The sequence below is a fragment of the Vombatus ursinus genome, unplaced genomic scaffold (assembly GCF_900497805.2).
Source record: "Vombatus ursinus unplaced genomic scaffold, bare-nosed wombat genome assembly UNPS02001287.1, whole genome shotgun sequence".
Classification (NCBI taxonomy): Eukaryota; Metazoa; Chordata; class Mammalia; order Diprotodontia; family Vombatidae; genus Vombatus; species Vombatus ursinus.
In genome coordinates this window covers 6,941,490-6,963,082 of record NW_020941065.1, presented here as the reverse complement: position 1 = coordinate 6,963,082, position 21,593 = coordinate 6,941,490, and the positions used below count along the sequence as shown (strand labels likewise).

The window sequence follows — 21,593 nt, the reverse complement described above, 5'->3', positions numbered from 1 at the left end:
ATAATGTGTGCAAAGAACTTTAAAAAGCTCAAAGTGGTGTACAGCTAGTGTCTCCTTAGTATTTTAAGCAGAACACTTGACATATGCTCTTTCATTGGATCATAATAATAGCCAGCATTTATAAACCACTTTAAAGCACTTTACAAATATTGCCCCATTTGATCCTCACAACGACTCAGGGAGGTTGGTGCTATTATTATTCCCATTTAAAGATGGAGAAACTGAGGCACCGAGGCTAAGTGACTTGCCCAGGGTCACACAGCTAGTCAGTGTTCGAGGTAGGATTTGAAATCAAGTCTTCCTGTCTCCCAAGACCCGTGGTCTCAACTGTGCCATCTAAGTATCCTATGTAAATTATTATAAAATTATAAACACCTTGATGACAGGAAACAAGTCTTACCCATTTTTAATGCTACATAACTCAGTGCCTTGTACTTAATAAGCATTCCATAAATTACTTTCCTTTTGACAACTCATCCTCCTTAGCTTTCAAGATAATATTCCTAAAGCACACATCTGATCATGTCCCTTCCCTACTCAGAAATCTCCTGCAGCCCAACATTTAAAGACCTGCAAAATCAATCAGTAATTGAGCATTTATTAAATGCCTACTGAGTGCCAGAGACTGGGGGAATCAAAGAGAAAAGTCAACCATTGCTCTCCTCAAAAAGTTTACTTTCTATCAGGAGGGATATATAGATATACAAAGGTATGTACAAACCAGTTGCCTAGAAGGAAGAGTCACCTGAAGAAGGTCACGCTTGAGCTGAGTCATGAAATGGAATACATACCAGGTTTGGGCAAATGCAGAGATGGGAGAAGGAGTGTCATGTGAGGAATGACAAGATGGCCGGTTTGGCCAGACCATACATAGAGTGCCTCAAAGGGAGTAGTGTATAATAAAGTTGAAAAGGTAGGATAGAACCTGGTTATAAATCACTTTTATTGCTTTACAATTGATTGTAATGGTAGTAGGGAGCCACTGGAATTTATAGAAGGAGGGTGTTGGCACGGGCAGATCTGGAGCTACATTTTAGGAAAATCACTTTGGCAGCTGAGTGGATTAGAGTAGGGAGAGACTTGAGGCAGGGAGCTCGGTTAGAAGGCTATTGCAGTGGTATAGGCAAGAGGTGATGATGGCCTGAATCAGGGTAATGGTTATACAAATGGAGAAAAGGGGTCAGATGGGAAAGATGTAGATGTAGAAATAACAAGAATTGGCTCTGTGGAGTGACTGTGAGGAATTGAGAAGGGCCTTGATGGGTCGAGCCTGGGGGACTAGAGAATGATAGTGATGTGCTCAATAGAAAAAGAGAAGTCTTCAAAAGGGAGAGGGTTGGCCAGAAATAGAATGAATTCCATTTTGGGCATGTTGAGTTTGAGATGCCTGTGAGATGCCTATGGACGTCCAGTTCAGAATGCCCAATAGAGAGTTGATCATGTGAGATTGGAACTCAGGAAGAAGACAAGGCCTAGATATAAAGACCTAGGAACCATCAGACATCACTGACCCATGGCAGCTGATGAGGTCATCAAGGGAGAGAGTATAGAAGTCGACATTCCATCTCCTGCCTCCACATGCAGTGAGACAGACCCACGCCTACCTCCTCAACACTGCCTCTTAGAATCTTTAGCTTCCTTTAAGACTCCGCTTAGATGTGCCCTCCTACACGAAGCCTTCCCTGATTTGTCACCCCATTCCCCACCCTTTGGCTGAGCAGGTATTCTCTCTCTTCAAATGAACTTGTCTTTACTTATCTGTGAGAAGCAAGCTAGCATAATGGATAGAAAGCCAGCTCAAACTCAGAAAGAACTGAGTTCAAGTGTGATACATACCAGCTGTGTTTCCCTGAGGCAAGTTACATGACTTGTCCAGGCAATTAATCAATCTCTCAACACATGTTTATTAAAACCTACTATTTTTCACGTATCATGCTAGGAGCTGGGTATACAAGTACAAAGAGTGAAACAATCCCCAGTTTTCAGAGAAGGTGCCAACCCATATTGGTGGAGGAATTACTATACAATAAAATCATAGATCCAGTCCCTTTCCAGTCCTTATTCTCTTGGTTCCCAAACTATGTGTCTTACTGACCTGACTCCACAGCAAACCAACAGGGAAGGACTCAAGATATTTAAATTTTTGGCCAAACTACTTAATGAACAGAACTGTTAGATATTTCTTTTGACCTGAGGATGCATGAAACAAATTATTGAGACACTAAGGATGCCGTGAACCCAGAAAGTTTGGGAACCTCTGCTTCTCCTGTCCCATTTATCTCTATCTATTACATGGAAAGTCAATGACTCCTGGACGGCAGGGAGTTTCATTTTTTTCTTCCTATCTCAGGTATCCTGTACCTACAGCGGCAGTCATTTGATTAATGTGATATATGAGATAAATTGTTTGTTGAATGAATGAATGATGCTTTAAGAGTCATTGTACATTACAGTTACTCAAGTAAGATTTTATAAGTATAAAAATTTGTTCAGAGTAGGGTGAAGTGATTGAGCAGCCAGAATAATGACCTGAAACTCAGTTTTGTTGCTTAGCCTCATGAGCTACATTGTGGTCCTTAATTCAGTCCATAAACATTTATCAAGCACCGACTGTGTCAGTCACTGTGCTCCAGGTGCTGAGGGTAAAGGACAAAGAATGAAGCCATCCTTGTTTACAAGGGGCTTGCATTCTAATGGGAAGACAAGCAAACACATAGCATGACTATAAAAATGAATAAATAACAAATATATACAAAGTGGTCCAATTCAAGGTAGGTTGTGAAGGAGACCCCTAGAGGTTGAGGAGACCAGGAAAGGCTTCATGTAGAAGATGGTGCCTGAGCTGCATCTTAAAAGAAGAAAGAGATTCTATGGGCACACACTAAGGGAGGGAGTGCATTCCAAGCTTGGGGAATGACCATGGCAAAGGTTCAGGGATGGGAAATGGAGTGTTGTCAGTAAGGAGCAGAAAGATGGCCAGTTTGCCTGGATCGAAGGATACAGGAGGGACAATCATGCCCAGTGAGGCTGGAAAGATAGACTGGAACACCAGCCGTTAGGGGGAGTTAATGTCCACTTTAAGGGCAAGACCTTTCTCATGTTAAGAGTAAATCATGAACCTAGCAAGTTTTTTCACTGCACTAAGAAATTTGATGTGTAATTAAACTGCTGTAGGAGAGAGAAGCTTCAAATTGAAGTCTTGATGAGTTCTCCAGAATCGTTCCCAATTCATGCAAAGGCTACTTGGGATATGTGAAGATGTGAGGATGTCGGAGGGTAGCATAGCTGCCGATTCTCTCCGGACTGCTGGACAGCATGGCTTTTTTGTTTTATTTTGTTTTGTTTTTCTGGTGTGGAAGCTCTGATAGTAACAAGTTGTGAGCCCCATTCCAAAGCATCAGAGGAAACCAGGACACCAAGCGTTCGGCCTACTAGAGCCAAAGCAGCTCCTCCTTCCCTGCGCCAGCCAAAAGATCATTATTTAAAGGAGGAAGAAAGTGGCTTTTCATAGGCCCCAATGAGCCTTGTTGTACTTGTGTTGGGTCAGGACTTACCTCGCAGTCTTTGGTTCAAGCCCCAGTGAGTGGACTCTGGGTTACCTCTTCACATCCCTCCGTACAGCTTGACCCACGCAGAACAAATACTCTCTAGATAATTCTTATGATAGAAGGAACCCTCTCACTCCATCAATATTCTTTGCATAGCAGAAACAATGATCATAATTGGACATTAATAAGCAACTATAGTCTCTAAGATACTTTTAAAATGAAATATGATGCCATAAAAATGGTTTCCTTACCTTGAAAAAAGAGCCACTTAGAGATTATTAGAAGGGAGAAAGGCTGTCCAAAGCTGTTTTCTCCTCTGTTCAATATTCACACTTGGCACTCAACAGTCATTTATTAAATGCCTACGCTGTGTAGGAAGAGAGGCAGCCACGGCGTGGTGGAGAAAGGGCTGGTCTCAAACTCAGGAAAATATGAGTTTCCCCATTTCCCCTCAGATCCATATCAGCTGTGTAACCCTGGGCAAGTCGACCTCTTGGTGGCCCAGGTACGACTCTTAAGTTTCAAAACCAGTGTCTATTTATCTGGGTAGAGGGGCGGTTTCCTTACTGGTGGATCCTTATGCCAATGACATCACAGGTTTGGTCCCAAAAGTGGCACAGAACACTGTGGTAAGTGCCGGCAGACTTTGAAAATACAATACAGCTCCAGCCTTCAAGGAGAAAGAAATGATCCTCAGACATATACATAGATTTACAAAATAATGTCTCAGAGCAGAGTGTTTTGTGAGGATCAAGGAGGGAAAGATTATTACCGTCTGGGGGCAGGAGGGAAGAGGATCAAAGAAAGCTTCCTGGACAGATGAGTATTTGTGTCGAGTTTGAAGTTAAGGGTACGAAAGCAACAAGTAGGATTCTAGGCATCAGAAACAAAGTGATGAAAAGACTCGGAGGCAGGAAAGCACAATGTGTGCTTTACGTACTTTTTCTAACCCCCTTTTATTTCTTTAATAGTCGTGTCAGTGAGGCTGAATAGGAAAGTGGAAAGAGCCCTGGCCCTGCAGTTAGAGGACCTAGGTTCTCCAGACTATACTATTCCTGTGCCCTTGGCCGAGTCACTTCCCCTTCCTGGGCCTCAGTTTCCTCATCTGCATAATGAAGGGGTCAGCCTAAATGGCCTCTGAGTTCCCTTCCAGAGCCACATCTGTGATTCTATGATCTTTTGAGAAATGCATTAGACTTGGGAATCAAAATTCCAGCATCCTAGCCCTCACTAAGATGAGTGTGACTTTGGATAACTTATTTCACTTTTTCCTTGTAATTCCTCTAAGTCTGTGTAATTTCCTATGTCTATAAAGAAGAAATAGCAGTGCCTGTATCTCATAGAACCTTGAGGGCAGCTAGGTGGCACAGTGAATAGAGTGCCAGGTCTAGAGTCAGGAAGACCTGAGTTCCAATTCAGCCTCATACATTTACTAGCTATGTGACCTTGGGCAAGTCACTTTTAACCCTGTTTGTCTCAGTTTCCTCATCTGTAAAATGAGCTGGAGAAAGAAATGGCAAACCACTCCAATATCTTTGCCAAGAAAATCCCAAATGGGGTCACAAAGAGTCAGCCAAGACTGAAACAAATGAACAATAACAACATATAGAACCTTAATGTTTGAAGGGTCCCAGAAGTGGACCAGTACAACTCTTGCCTCAAGCATAAGCCCTCTTCACTGTAGCCTCAAAAAGTAGCTCACTAAGCTCCCTTTTGAAGACCACCTCCCCTCCTGCCCATCATCCACCACTCACTCATTCCCTTCTTCCCAAGGCTGATACTCAACTTTATTTTTGGACACCTTGAGTCAAAAATCAACTTTCCCCCTACCTTCCACCCACTGGTCCTTGTTCAGTCCTCTAAAGCCAAGCAGAATAAGGCTAATCCCTCTTTGCATGACTTACTTTGGCACCTCAAACTTGAGAAGTTCCCTGATTTCATTAGTGGGGGGCACTTTCTCCACAAACAGAGACCTCCAACCCCTTTATGCCTTCCGTAGACCATCTTCCCAAGTTGTGGCCAAAATAATTCATCAACTGAGTGTCTGACTTTCTGGTAGTGAGCCTGCGAAGGGAGATGTATGCTTCCAACTTTTAAGTGTTTTTGCTTTCTTTTTTAGTATTCAGTAGGTATACCGTTGAAAAAATATAATGCAGTTAATTAGTGTTATTGGAAGACTTGCATTTCTTAACCTCAAAAGTTAAAAAGAATGTTTTCAAATCCTACATCCTTGATAAAATCTCTTACCCAAAACAAAAAGACCTGAAATCCTCCATTCTTGTCACCCTCCTATTTTCTCACTGGCCTTTTGAGGTGAGAAGGAAGGAGAAAATAATGGTGCATCTTGTTTTGTTTTGAAATGAAGTCTTCAGATTCTAACCTTTTAAAGATAAAAATGCTAAGTCCCTATGTACAGAGCCAGCAGTGTGAGAAAAGAGTTGGAGGAAAGTTAAAATTGATTATTTTGATTCCTTCAAAGAGTGGAATGGGAGAGAGAATGTTTCTTAGAAATGTAAAGAGCCAGAAAGACATCAGTCAAATACATGTGGGCCTTAAATATGTTGCAGAAAAATGAAAGAGACTTACATGGTTTGAGATTTTTAAGGTTTAATGTATTTCCTTTCGAACCATTTAAAAATTGGAGGAGTTGTACTGTGTAAGAACAGACAGAAATGGGGATGCTTTTTAAGAAAATTGTGTTTCGAGTTAGCATTTGGAGAAAAGATAAATATAAGGGCTTTACTCACCTCCTGTGAGTACACTATTTTCTAGGAATGAGCCACTCATGCATTTGAAGTTAATCGAGGCCCTAAGATTTTAGTTAATACCTTATTCAAAACTACCTTCTTAGAGGTTTAGCAGCCTCTGATTCAGTTAATGTAATACACAGTTTATTTCATTGAAGGCATAATATACTGAGTAGCCAGGTTCATGAGGTGAGCAGTTTAAATTTTCCGAAAGGAAACGCATTAAACCTTAACCATAGTTGGCTTTTCTGCAGTCCCAAATAAAATCTCCTCTTTTATAGGAAGCCTTTCCCAACCCTTCTTAATTCTAGTGCCTTCTCACTCAATTATTTCTTCTTTATCTTGTATATAGCTTACTTTGTATATATTTGTATGCATGTTATAGTCCCCATTAGATTATAAGCTTCTTGAGGTCAGGGACTATCTTTTGCCTTTTTTTTTTTTTGTATCCCTAACCTTTAGCAGAGTGCCTGGCACATTTGTTGTTGAATCGTTTTAGCCACGTCCAGCTCTTCATGACCCCATTTACGGTTTTCTGCCATTTCCTTCTCCAGCTCATTTTACAGATGAGGAAACTGAGGCAAAGAGGGTAAAATGACTTGCCCAGGGTCACACAGCTAGAAAGTGTCTGAGATCAGATTTCAATTCATGATTCATGATTCTTGATTCATAAAGTCTTGGTTCCAAACTCAGTGCTCTATCTACTTTGTAGATGCTTAACCAGTGTTGATTGATTGATTGGTATATACTTGATGTACATACCATTTGCTCCACACACAGCAACCTATAAACTAGGTGCTGTGGGCATCTTTATCCCCATTTTACAGATGAGGTAACTGAGGCCCAGAATGATGAATGGCATTCCAGTTTCACAGAAGTAATAAATGTCAGAAACTTTCCTACTCCCCTGTTCTTTTTACAACGCTACCTGTTTACTAAAATTGATTGCCTGAGTTTGGTGCTTAGAGGTCATGAGTCTTGAGTTTGAAATGTTTTACTTGCCTCTTAAACTGATTATATTTTGCAGCCATAGGTTCAAGGTTACAAAGGTTTTGAAGGAAAGAAAACAAATTCTGACATTAAAACACTGATTTATCCAGCTCTCTCCCAACTAAAAATTCCTTTTTTTTTTTTTTTTTTTTTTGGTGGAGAGGGCATAAGGCAGGGAGAAGAGAGGAATCAAGAAAGGAAGAACAGAAAAATAAAACCAAGCTTTTTATTTTCTACACTATATTCCATCTCTCATCTGTGTGCCTTTGTACAGGCTTTCCCCATGTCTGGAATGCACTCCCTCCTTTCTTCTGCCAAATGGAATCCCTGCTTCCTTCAGGGAAGCTAGGGAGCATGGTATACAGAGCACTGGGCCTGGAGTAAGGAAGACTCATCTTCCTGAGTTCAAATCCAGCCTCAGACACTTCCTAGCTGTGTGACTTTGGGCCAGTCACTTCACCCTGTTTGCTTCCGTTTTCTCATACGTAAAATGAGCTGGAGAAGGAAATGGCAAACCACTCCAGTATCTTTGCCAAGAAAACGCCGAATAAAGTCATAAAGACTCAAACACAACTAAAACGACTCAGTAGCCTCAAAGCTCCATTCAAGCTCCTCCAGTAGCTAGTGAACCCCCATATATGTCTACATCTTGTATAGATGTATATATCTTAAATCTACTTAAGTACGTGATGTTTCCCTTGGAGGTTTAGGCCAATAATTTAAAAACTATTGACTCTTACTCTTTAGGTCAATGGAGACTGCAGACAATAGGCAAAGATCAGATTTCAATTCTATATGATTACTTTTGTAAACATTCCCCAAATGTGACTGCATTTGTAAAGGCTGCCCCTATAATCACTCCTCAATCATTAACATCTCTGATTTTTCTTCCTCTTCTTCCAGGTATACATAACAGAGAGAACTGGCACCATTACAGAAGGAAAAGAAAAAATGACCAATTGATTGTGAAATGAGTCCAAGCCGGAGAGTACACTTTGCACCACAAGGAAAAAGGTATAATCCAACACCCCCATGAGTGCCTTCCCTGAGCCGAGAAATTAGCAAGAGTCCTTGAAGCTTCTGTTGGGCACATTGGTCATGGTTGTTAGCCACAGAATATTTCCAACCTAAACTTATACTCTCCAGTTTCTTGTGTACAGATTTGAGGCTGGAGTGAAGTGTAATTAGGGTACGTGTTTATGGTTGGTCTAATTTGGCTGCCACTGTCATATTTCAGCAGAGTCCCTTCTCCTCTCTTATTTAGACTGTGGCATCATAGAGCTTGGCTTTTAATTTCAGGTTACATCTGAGAGCCCAGCAAGTTCAAAATAGAGTTTGGTATTGGAGGAGGTTGGAACGCTAGGGTTTTTGCTTTCTTTAGGGGAAACTATTGGAAATTCTTTTCATAGGGATTTGAAGAATGGGAATTGGGGGATACATTTTGCCCCAGGATACATAAATATCTACAGCCTTTTTTTTTTTTGTCTGTCATGACCAATCTCAGAAGCACCAAATATGTTATTGTGTTTCCCATTTTGTGTTGTCATCACCATGTGATAAGATGGCAGTACTTCCCAACCATTAAGATTTCAAGTATTGCTTTGGCAGTGATGTTGATTTTATGGATGTGTTTGCTGACATTGTCTAATATGGCCAATGTGGGAATTTGGTTTTGCTTATAAACATTTATAACAAGGGATTTTGTTTTTCTTTCCTTCTCAAAGAAGAAAGGGATATGAGTGGGAGAGACATATGATGGATTTTTGTTGATTGAAAAAGATAGAAATTTAATTTTTTTTTAAATGATGGCTGGGATGAAGTAGACGTCCTGTCTGTGATTGTGAAAAGTAGACTGGTAGAATGGTTTTAGAGCAAGAAAGACTTGGATTGAAGGCCTGCCTGTGATGCATACTGACTATATGACCCTCACTTAACTCTCCATGTTCTAGGCAACTCTCTAAGATAGGAGTTCTTGTCCTAGGGTCCATTAACTTCTTCTTTTAATATTTTGACAACTATACTGCAATAAAATTGGTTTCCTTTGTAGTCCTATGCATTTGATTATTCCTAGTCAGACTGCCAAGGGGGTTCATGATCCAAAAAAAGGTTAAGAGTCCCTGGTCTGGGAATATAAACATCAGAGAAGAAACTGAACTGACTTGGTATCTTAGCAGGAGTTTCCTCAACAGGGACTGCCTATATCAATGAAATCACAGGTCCAGTATCTGTTTAGCCCCACCTACCCCCACCCCCCACCCCATCTATGACCATGGAACTTGATTGTTCATGGAATGAATTAACTAACTTCATTAACTCAGCACTCCAAATAACTAAACCAGCCAGGTGTTGTACTACCATGTGCCATATCAAAAGTATTCTGGAGACCCACCAAAGACAAATGTCTACTAACCCAGATGCCCCTAGCCTAGGTATTCATGCTCTCCTCTTCCTCAGAGGGCCATCTCTAGTTGTTCTGATTCGTATCTGGCCACTGGACCCAAATAACTCCAGAGGAGTGAGTGAGGCTGGTGACTTTGCACAGCTCTCCCTCACTATAATCCAATTCACTTGCAAATCATGATATCACCTTATCCTGATGTCATGGTCTTCTTCAAGAATGAAGGACAAACAACAGCAACCCCCTCCTCAAATATTCCTAGAGCCTTTCGACTGCCTTGTCCTTTACCCCTGTTACTTATATCTATATTATCCTTCTCTGTGTTCATATTAGTTATTCAGTCAGTGAACAAGCACTTATTAAGCACCTACTCTATGCCAGGCTCTGTGCTGAAGGTTGGGGATACAAAGAAAGGCACAAACATGATCCCTACCCTCAAGAAGCTCACATTCCAGTGGGGGAGACTCTGCATGAATAAATATTTATAGTCAAGATACAGGGCACATGGAAGATCAGCTCAGAGGGAAGGCATCAGCTGGTAGAAGGGAAGAAAGGGGACCAAGAAAGGCCACCTGTAGAAGGCAAAATTTAAGTTGCGTCTTGAAGGAAACACGGGAGCTAGGAGGCAGATGGGAGAGAGAGCATCCCAGGAATGAGGGACCACCCGTGAGAGCAGGAGGACAGGGGTTGGGGATCAAGCATCCTATGGGTGAAACAGGATAGATTGACCACAGAATATATCAAGGGAAATTAAATGTTAGAAAGAGACCAGACTGTGAAAGGCTTTAAATGGCAAAACAAGAGAATTTATGTTTGATCCTAGAAGTAATAGGAAGCTCCTGGAATTTGTTGAGTGTAGTGGGTATAGTGATACTTGTGTTTTAGGAAAATTACTGGCCTATGAGTGGAAGGGAGGGATCATTCTATCTCCAGCACCTAGCACTGTGTGAGCACAATGTAAGCATTTAATAAATATTTCCTTAATTGAGAAAAAAATGAAAGAGCTGAGCCACCCTCCCTTTCTATGGTTCCTTCATTCAACAAATATCAAACACCTATTATATGCACAACAGTGTATTAGGCACCAAGGATATGTAATTTTATCTGATAAGATTTAGATAAGATATACTCTTTGCTGTCATGGTGCTTATAGTTTAGTAGGGGGGATAGGACAGGAACAGAGATAACTAAAGTAGGAATTATTTTATAAATTCTTTAGAAAATTCTCCCCCCCAAAAAAGTGGTATGTGAAATCTAAAGAAGGTCATTATCAGCTGGGCATTCAGGATTATGCAATGGTGAGGCTCCATTGATTATCCCACCCCAATTAAATGTAATTTCCTTTGTTTAGTAATAACACTTCTTAAGTGAATCAGTCAATAAGAACCAAGTGTGAACAGGGCTTCTTAAATCAAAGTTATTGTTTGAGAGATTTGGTCACATCATAAGGAACTTTCATAAAAAGGAAGAGCTATCTCAGAACTAGTTAGAAATTCTGAGGATCTCAAAGCAGAGAGTTAGGAATTGGGTCATATAGAACCTGAAAGAACCATGAGCCGTGGATGGAGGGGGGGGCAACCAGAGAATGGAAAAAAGGAGGTAAGACTGAGCTTTGGCAGTGAAAAGAGAGGTTGAGAAGGGACATTGACCCTGTCAGCGTCAAGTAGCAGAAAACTCAAGATGAGTCCAGTGTGCCCATTTGTTCAAAGACTAAGGCAAGTTATGAGAAAAGATTTTCTCTTGCCCCAACTTTTTCTTCTAGTGTATTTCTCTAACATATAATGTGCTGCTTCATTATCCAAAGATTTTACCTGAATTTTTACTGAAGCAGTAAGAATCCAGGGTTTAGAAATAAATATGAATGTAAAGTAAGGAAGTGAACTTAACATCCTTGTAAATGTTAAGAATTTTTTCCTTAGTGGGGGCTTAAAGCAATGAGTGTATAATTTTTTTGTCTATTTAATTAATTTCCTGAAGTTGCAGAGAAGGGAACCACATGGGGGTGGAAGCATAGGAGCCATTATGTTGTTTCTAGGTTTAAAGGAAGCTAATTATTATAACTGGTTTTTATGATAATATAACAATAATAGATAGAGTTAATCTTAAAAATTAACTCAACTGCCGAAGGAGGTGACGGATTGTATTTCAAGTACTGGCACATATTTTGGGACAAGGAGTAGACCAGTTTGGCTAGAGCATAAAATATAGTAACGTGAGATAATAATGTGAGAAAAGCAGGATGGTGCCAGATTGTGACAGTTCTTGAATATCATGCCAAGGAGTTTGGGCTCCTTTAGGAGACAATTGGGACTCATTGATGATTTCTGCACGTAGGAGAGGCATCACAAAATATGTGGAAGAGAGTTTATATACTTGTGGTTTATGAAGGAAAGACTAGAAGAGAGAGAATGAAAGTGGGAAGATATATTGAGAGGTTATTGCAACAGTCCAGGTGACTGGTAATGAACCCTATCCTAGGGTAGTGATAGTGGAAACAGAGGAGGAATCTTAAAAGAACATAGATTGGGGGCAGAGCCAAGATGTCAGAGTGAAGTCAGGGAATTCCTTTGAGTTCTCTCAGATCCACCTCCAAACAACATTTAAAAAGGGCCTTAAAACAAATTCTGGAGCTGCAGAACCGACAAAAGGACAAAATGAAACAATTTTATAGCTCAAGACTACTTGAAAGGTTGATAGGAAAGCTCTGTCTCACTGGAATGAGAGTGGAGCTCAGTCCAGAACAGGCCTTGCCAATGTAAGCCATGCTAGGAAAACCAGCGGCAGCCCTTGGGGGCAGTTAAATCAGTAGTGGTGGTGGTTTCCAGAGCTCTCAGCCCACAGGTGGTAAGAGGGTTGGACAATCTATCAGAATGAAATTACAAGGGACCCTTTGCTGACACTAGGTGCAAGACTCTTTACAGTGCAAATACATGGTTCTGGCTTGTCCTATCCTCCCCCACCCCCCCACTAAGGCAAAGCACTGACAGAAATGGGGACCCTGATCAGAGTTCCAAAGTGGAAAAGAGGGCTTGTGGTCTCTCACACATCAGAACACAGGCCAGGAGAGCAGTGACCATACCTCTCCTTAGATCGTAGAACCTTGGAAGAACTGAGAGCCTGCAGACCCCCAGAACTAGCTCTGAAAATAGTGACACAAAAAATCCTGAAATTTGGGACAGTGTCCCCTCTACCCTGGGAGCACAGCTAAACTTTAACATAAAGTTAAAAGTCAATAAATAAGCTGGGAAAATGAACAAACAAACAAAAAAAAACCTGACCATAGAAAGTTACTGTGGTAACAGGGAAGATCAAAACACAAACTCAGAAGACAACAAAATCAAAGCAACTATATACAAAGCCTCAAAGAAAAATGGCAGTTTGTCTCAGGCCCTGGAAGAGCTCAAAAAGAATTTTTAAAATCAATTAAGAAAGATAGAGGAAAGATTGTGAAAAGAAATGAGAGTGATGTAAGAAAATCATGAAAAAAAAAGAGTCAACAATGGGGAGGGGGAGGAAAAAAATATACTGAAGAAAACAATGCCTCATAAAAGTTGTGCAAAAATTCACTGAAGACAATTCCGTAGAAAGCAGAATCGGCCAAAAGATGTACAAAAATTCACTGAAGAAAAGAACTCCTTAAAAAGTAGCATTGACCAAATAGAAAAGGAGGTACTAAAGCTCACTGAAGAAAATAATGCCTTAAAAATTAGAATTGGGCAAGTGGAAACTAATAATTTGCAGAGACATCAAGAAACAATTAAGCAAAATCAAAAAAATGAAAAAATAGAAGAAAATGTAAGTTATCTCATTAGAAAAAACAACTGACCTGTAAAATAGATCTAGGAGAGATAATTTGAAAATAATGGGACTGCCTGAAAGCCACAATCCAAAAAAAAAAAAAAATCCTAGATACCGTATTTCAGAAATTATCAAGGAAAACTGCCCTGATATTCTAGAACCAGAGGGTAAAAATATTGTTTGTCCTTGGTTTTGAAGAGACCAGTGAAATCATGGGGTGATATCTTGATTTGAGCATGAATTGGATTTAAGTGAGGCAGAGTTGCACAAAGTCATCAACCTCACTCTTTCTTCCACAGTAATTGACATCCAGTGGCAAGACAAAAGTCAAGATAACTGGCAATGGCCTAGGAAGCAGTGGATCACCTTGGCATCTTTGATGTCTGACCAAGCTCTAAGTACTCCACAGCATCTACTTTAGCTGCCTTCATGGACACTGGAACAGATTTTTCTCATCTTCCCATTCTGTCAGGGGAAGTCTTAGAAATTCAAAGAATCTACTGATAGTCTCATAAAAGAGATCCCAAAATGAAAACTCCCAGGAACATTATAGACACATTCTGGAGCTACCAGGTCAAGGAGAGAATGTTACAAGCAGCCAGAAAGAAACAATTCAAATATTGTAGAGCCACAGTCAGGATCACACAAGATTTAACAGCTTCTACATTAAAGGATTGGAGGGCTTGGAATCTGATATTCAAGAGGGCAAAGGAGAGAAGATTACAACCAAGAATCACCTACACAAGTAAACAGTATAATCCTTCAGGAGGGAAAAAAATTAACATTTAATGAAGTTGAGGACTTCCAAGAATTCTTGATGGAAAGACCAGAGCTGAATAAAAATGTTGACTTTCAAATACTACACTCAAGAGAAGGATAAAAAGATAAACAGGAGAGAGAAATCATAAGGGACTTGATATGGTTAAACTTTTACATTCCTATATGGGAAGATGATACTTGTAACTCCTTAGAACTTTATCATTATCAGAAGAGGTAGAAGGAGTATACATAGAAAGAGAGTTGGGTGTGAGTTGCCTGTAATAGGATTATATAAAAAAAATTAAATTAAGGGGTGAGAAAGAGGGATGCTCTGGGAGAAGGGAGAGGTAGGTAGAATGAGATAAGTTATTTTACATAAAAGAGCTTTTGCAGGGGAAGGGAAGATGGGGGGGCAGTGCAGCAAGCAACACTTGGACCTTACTCCCCTTAGAATTGACTCAAATAACATCAACATTGTCATTGGAAATGGCATCAAATAACATCCACACTCAGTTGGGTACAGAAATCTATCTTACACTATAGGAAAGTGGAAAGGAAGGGAAGGGCTGATAGAAGGGTAGATTGAGGGAGAGATCAGAAGCAAAACACTTTTGAGCATGGATGGGGTTAAAGAAGAAAGAGGAAAGGATAAATGGGAGAACACAGGATGGAAGGAAATACATAGTCGTCATAACTATGAATGTGATGAACTTATCCATAAAATGGAAGTGGATAGCAGAATGGATTAAAAAACAGAATACTACAATATATTATCTACAAGAAACACATGAGAAGCAGAGATACACAAACAGGGTGAAAATAAGGGACTGGAGCAGAATCTCTTATGCTTCAGCTGAAATTTTTAAAGAAAGCACGGGTCACAATCATAATCTCACACAAAGCAAAAGCAAATATAGATTGAATTAAAAGAGATAAGTTGGAAAACTACATTTTGCAGAAAGGTACAATAGATAAAGAAGTAATAACAATATGAAACCTGTATGCACCAAATGGTATAGTATCCAGGTTCTTAAAGGAAAAGTTAAATGAGTCACAGGAGGAAATAGTTTTAACTACACTAGCAGGGAACCTCAACTTTCCTCTCTCAGAACTAGATAAAGCTAGCCCAAAAAAATATAAATAAATAAATGAGAAAGAAGTTAAGGAGATGATTGGAATTTTTGAAAAGTTAGATGTGATAGACCTCTGGAAAAAAACTGAATGGAAATAGAAGGGAATATGCCTTTTTCACAGAAGTATATGGCACCTCCACAAAAATTGACCATGTATTAGGCCATAAAGACCTCACAACCAAATGCAGAAAAGCAGAAATATTAAATGCATCCTCTTCAGATCATAATGCAATAAAAATTACATTCAATAAGGGGCCATGGAATCATAGATTAAAAATTAATTGGAAACTAAATAATCTGATCCTGAAGAATGAATGGATCAAAGAACAAATCATAGAAACAATCAATGATTTCATAAAAAAGAATTATAGTAATGAGACAGCATACCAAAATTTATAGGATGCAACCAAAGCAGTACTTAGGGGAAATTTTTTTTCTCTAAATGCTTATATCAATAAAATAGAGAAAAAGCAGATCAATAAATTGGGCATGTAACAAAAAAAAAACCTAGAAAAAAAAACAAATTAAAAATCCCCAATGAAACACAAAATTGGAAATCTTGAAAGTCAAAGGAGCAATTAATAAAATTGAAAGCAAAAAACTATTGAGCTAACAAATAAAACTAGAACTGATTTTATGAAGAAAACCAATAGACAAACCATTGGCTAATTTTATTTTTTAAAGAAGAAAAACAAATTACCAGTATCAAAAATGAAAAGGATTAGTTTACCACTGATGAAGATGAAGTTAAAGTAATTATCACAAGCTATTTTGCCCAATTATATGCCAATAAATCTAACATTCTAAGTGAAATGGGTGAATATTTACAAAAATATAAATTAGCCAGATTAACAAGAGAAAATAGGATATTTAAATAACCCTATTTTGAAAAAAGAAATTGAACAAGCCATAGATATGCTCCCTATGAAAAAATCCCCAGGGCTAGATGGATTCATAAATGGATTCTACCAAACATTTAAAGAACAATTAATTCCAATACTGCATAAACTATTTGAAAAAATAGGCAAAGAAAGAGTCCTACCGAATTCCTTTTGTGGCACAAATCTGGTGCTGATACCTAAACCAGGAAGAGCAAAAACAGAGAAAGAAAACTATAGACCAATTTCCCTAATGAATATTAATGTAAAAATTTTAAATTAAATGCTAGCAAGAACATTACAATATGTCACAAGGATCATACACTATAACCAGGTGAGAATTATACCAGGAATGCAGGGCTGGGTCAAAATTAGGAAAATTAGCAGCATAATTAACCATGTCAATAACAAAGCCAACAGGAATCATATGATTATCTGAATAGATGCAGAAAGAGGTTTTGACAAAATAAAACACTCAAGAAGGCAGAGGAATAAAAAGAGCCTTCCTTAAAATAAGTAGTATTTATCTAAAACCACGAACAAGCATTTTCTGTAATGGGGATAAGCTAGAAGCCTTTTGAGTAAGGTTAGGGGTAAAGCAAGGATGCCCATTATCACCATTATTATTCAGTATTGTACCAGAAATGCTAATTATAACAGTAAAAAAAAAATTGAAGGAATTGGAATAGGCAATGAGGAAACAAAACTAGCAGTTTTTGCAGATGATATAATAATATGACTCTTTTCAGATGATATGACCTGGAGAATCATAATCAACTAAAAAAATGATTTGAAATAATTAACAATTTTAGCCAAGTTGCAGTATATAAAATAAACCCACACAAATCATCAACATTTTTATATTCTTACCAACAAAGTCCAGCAGCAAGAGAATTTCCATTTAAAATAATTGTAAACAATATAAAATACTTGGGAGTCTGCCTGCCAAGGCAAATCCATTAACTGTATGAACACCATTACAAGATACTTTTCACACAAATAAAGTCAGATCTAAACAATTGGAAAAATATGAATTGCTCATCACTAGACTGAGCCAATATGATAAAAATGACAATTTGACCTAAATTAATACATTCATACCGTGCCATACCAAACTACCAAAAACTTATCGAACTAGGAAAAAAAATATTCATCCTGAAGAACATAAGATCAAGAACATCAAGGGGAAATCAATGGAAAAAAATGTGAAAGAAGGTGGCTTAGCCATACCAGATCTCAAACTGTATTATAAAGTGGTATTCATCAAAACAGTCTTGTACTGACTAAGAAATAGAGTGGTGGATCAGTAGGATAGAATAGGTACATAATACACAGTAGCAAATGACCATAGTAATTTAGTGTTTAATAAACCCAACGATCCAAGCTTTTGCAACAAGAACTTACTATTTAACAAAAGCTGCTAGGAAAACTGGAAAATAGTATGGCAGAAAGTAGACATAGACCAAAATCTCACACCACATACCAAGATAAAGTCAAAATGGGTACATGATTTAGACATAAAAGGTGATAACCATAAGCAAATTAGAGAAGCATGGAATAGTTTACCTGTCATATCTATGGATAAGGGAAAATTTATAACCAAATAAGATAGAGAGCACTGTGGGTTGTAAAATGAGTAATTTTGTTTACATTAAATTAAAGTACATCCAAGATAAGAAGGAAAGCAGAAAACTGAGGGGAAATGTTTATAATTGTCTCTGAGAAAGGCTTCATTTCTCAAATATGTAGAGAACTGAGTCAAATTTATAAGAATATAAGTCATTCCTCACTTGATAAATGTTCAAAGGATATGAACAAGGCAATTTTCAAATGAAGAAATCAAAGCTGTCAATAGTCATATAAACAAATGCTCTAAATCACTATTGATTAGAGAAATGCAAATTAAAATGACTGTAATACCATCTCACATATCAGATTGGCTATGACAGAAAAGGAAAATGACAAATGTTGGAGAGGATATGGGAAAGTTGGGACACTAATGCACTGTTGTTTGAGCTGTGATCTGATCCAACCATTCTGGAGAACAATTTGGAACTATGCACAAAAAAAGGCTATAAAATTTTGCATACCCTTTGACCTAACACTAGCACTACTAGATCTGCATCTCAAAGACATTAAAAAAAAAGGACTTGTACAAAAATATTTATAGAAGCTCTTTTTGTGGTAGTAAAGAATTGGTAATTGAGGGGATGCCATCAATTGGGGAATGGCTGAACAAGTTATGGTATATGATCGTGATGGAATACTATTGTGTCAGAAGAAATGATGAGCAGGATGCTTTCAGAACAATCTGGAAAGACTTGCATGAACTGATGCAAAGTGAAGTGAGCAGAACCAGTAGAACACTGTACACAGTAACAGCAATATTGTACAATGATCATCTGTGAGTGACTTACTATTCTCAGCAATACAATGATCTAAGATAATTCTGAAGGACTCATGATGAAAAATGCTGTATGCCTCCAGAGAAAGAACTGATTGAGTCTGAATACAGATCGAAGCACACTTTTTTTTTTTGCCTTTTTTTAAATTTTTTGATGAGGCAATTGGGGTCACTTGCCCAGCTAGTAGGTGTCATGTGTCTGAGGCTGGATTTGAACCCAGATCTTCCTGACTCCAAAGCCAGAGCTCTCTCTACTGTACCACCTAGCTGCCCTGAAGCATACTTTTTTAAACTTAATTTATTTCTCTTGGAATTTTTTTTTTAGTCTGTTTTCTTTCACAATGTGACTAATAAAAAATATGTTTTGCATGACTGAACATGTATAACCTATATCAAATTGCTTGCCATCTTAGGAAGGTTGAAGGATAGGAAAGAAAAAGAGAATTTGGACTCAATTTTTAAAAAATAAATGTTAAAAAAACATTCATGTGTAATTGGAAAATAATGAAATGTTTGAATTTTTTAAAAAGTGGTTATTGGATAGAAAAAGAGATCATTGAATTGGGCATACAACTAAAAAAAACTAGAAAAAGAACAAATTAAAAATCTTCAAATGAACACCAAATTAGAAATATTGAAAACCAAAGGAAAAATTAATGAAATTGAAATTAAGAAAACTATTGAACTAATAAATAAAACTAAGAGCTGGTTATATGAAAAAAACAATAAAATAGATAAACCTTTGGTTAATTTAATTAAAAAAGAAAGAAGAAAACCAAACTACTAGTATCAAGAATGAAAAAGGTGAATCTACCACCAAGGAAGAGGAAATTAAAACAATAATTAGGAACTATTTTGCCCAACTGAATGCCAACAAATTTGACAATCTTAGTGAAATGGACCTATATTTATAAATATATAAATTACCCAGATTAACAGAAGAGGAATTAAATACTTAAGTAACCCCATCTCAGAAAAAGAAATTGAACAAGCCATTGATGAACTCCCTAGAAAAAAATCTCCAGGGCCAGATGGATTTACATGAAAATTCTATCAAACATTTAAAGAACAATTAATTCCAATACTATATAGACTATTTGGGGAAATAAGTGAAGAAGGAGTCTTACCAAATTCTTTTTATGATACAAATATGGTGCTGATACCTAAACCAGAAAGAGTCAAAACAGAAAGAAAAGTATGGACCAATTTCTCTAATGAATATAGATGCAAAAATTTTAAATAAAATATTAGCAAATAGATTACAGCAACTTATCACAAGAATAATACACTATGGCCAGGTAGGATTTATACTAGGAATGCAGGGCTGGTTCAATATTAGGAAAACCGTCAGTATAATTGATCATATCAATGCCAAAACTAACAGAAACCACATGATCATCTCAATAGATGCAGTAAAAGCTTTTGACAAAATAAAACACTCATTCCTATTAAAAACACTAGACACTATAGGTATAAATAGAGTCTTCCTTAAAATAATAAATAGCATCTACCTAAAACCTTCAGCAAATATCATATGTAATGGGGACAAGCTAGAAGCATTTCCAATAAGATCAGGGTGAAACAAGGATGTCTATTATCCACCACTGTTGTTCAATATTGTACAGGAAGCATTAGCTTTAGCAATAAGAGAAGAAAAAGAAATTCAAGGTATTAGAATAGGCAAAGAAGAAACAAAACTATCACTCTTTGCAGATAACATGATGATATGCTTAGAGAATCCTAGAGAATCAAGTAAAAAACTACTTGAAATAATAAACAACTTTAGCAAAGTTGCAGGCTCTAAAATAAACCCACATAAATCATCGGCATTTCTATATATTACCAACAAAGCCCAACAGCAAGAGATAGAAAGAGAAATCCCATTTAAACTTATTGTAGACATTATAAAATATTTAGGAGTCTACCTCCAGAAACAAACCCAGGAGCTCTATGAACATAATTACAAAATACTTTTCACACAAATAAATTCAGATCTAAACAATTGGAAAAACATCAGTTGCTCATGGGTAGGCCAAGCTAATATAATAAAAATGATAATTCTACCTAAGCTAATTTATTTATTTAGTGCCATACCAATCAAACTACCAAAAATTATTTTATAGAGTTAGAAAAAATAACAAGATTCATTTGGAAGAACAAAAGGTCCAGAGTATCAAGGGAACTAATGAAAAGAAATGCAGGGGAAGGTGGCCTAGCCATTCCAGATCTTAAATTGTATTATAAAGCATCGATCATCAAAACTGTTTGGTACTGGCTAAGAAATAAAGTGGTGAATCAGTGGAATAGGTTAAGTATGCAAGACATAGTAGTCAATGACTACAGTAATCTATTATTTTATAAACTCAAAGACCCCAGCTTCTGGGATAAGAACCCACTCTTTGACAAAAACTGCTGGGAAAACTGGAAAAGAATATGGCAGAAACTAGGCATTGATCAAAATCTCACACCATATACCAAAATAAAGTCAAAATGGGTTCATGATTTAGATATAAAGGCTGATACTATAAGCAAACTGGGAGAGCAAGGAATAGTTTACCTATCAGATCTATGGAGAACAGAAGAATTCATGACCAAACAGGAGATAGAGAACACTATGAAAAGCAAAATGGATAGCTTTGATTACATTAAATTGAAAAGTTTTTGCACAAACAAAGCCAATGCAACTAAGATTAGAAGGAAGGTAGAAAATTGGGAGAGAATTTTTACAATCAGTCTCTCTGATAAGGGCCTCATTTCTAAAATATATAGAGAATTAAGTCAAATTTATAAGAATACAAGTCATTCCCCAATTGATAAATGGTCAAAGGATATGAACAGGCAGTTCTCAGATGAAGAAATTAAAGCCATCTATAGTCATATGAAAAAATGCTCAAAATATTTGAATTTTTTAAAAAATGGTTATTGAATTGAGGAGGAA

The 21,593-nt window shown here is 37.7% G+C and overlaps 1 protein-coding gene across 8 annotated transcripts in view; it reads left to right on the top strand.

Moving 5' to 3' along the window:
• The window catches only part of TAOK3 (TAO kinase 3), a 240,464-nt gene that overhangs the window by 84,020 nt on the left and 134,851 nt on the right, over positions 1 to 21,593 (top strand). For all 8 annotated transcript variants that reach the window (XM_027863638.1, XM_027863620.1, XM_027863643.1 and 5 more), the window contains one exon: positions 8,189 to 8,299. The gene's annotated coding sequence lies outside the window, so the exon portion shown is untranslated. The remainder of the gene's footprint in view (positions 1 to 8,188; positions 8,300 to 21,593) is intronic.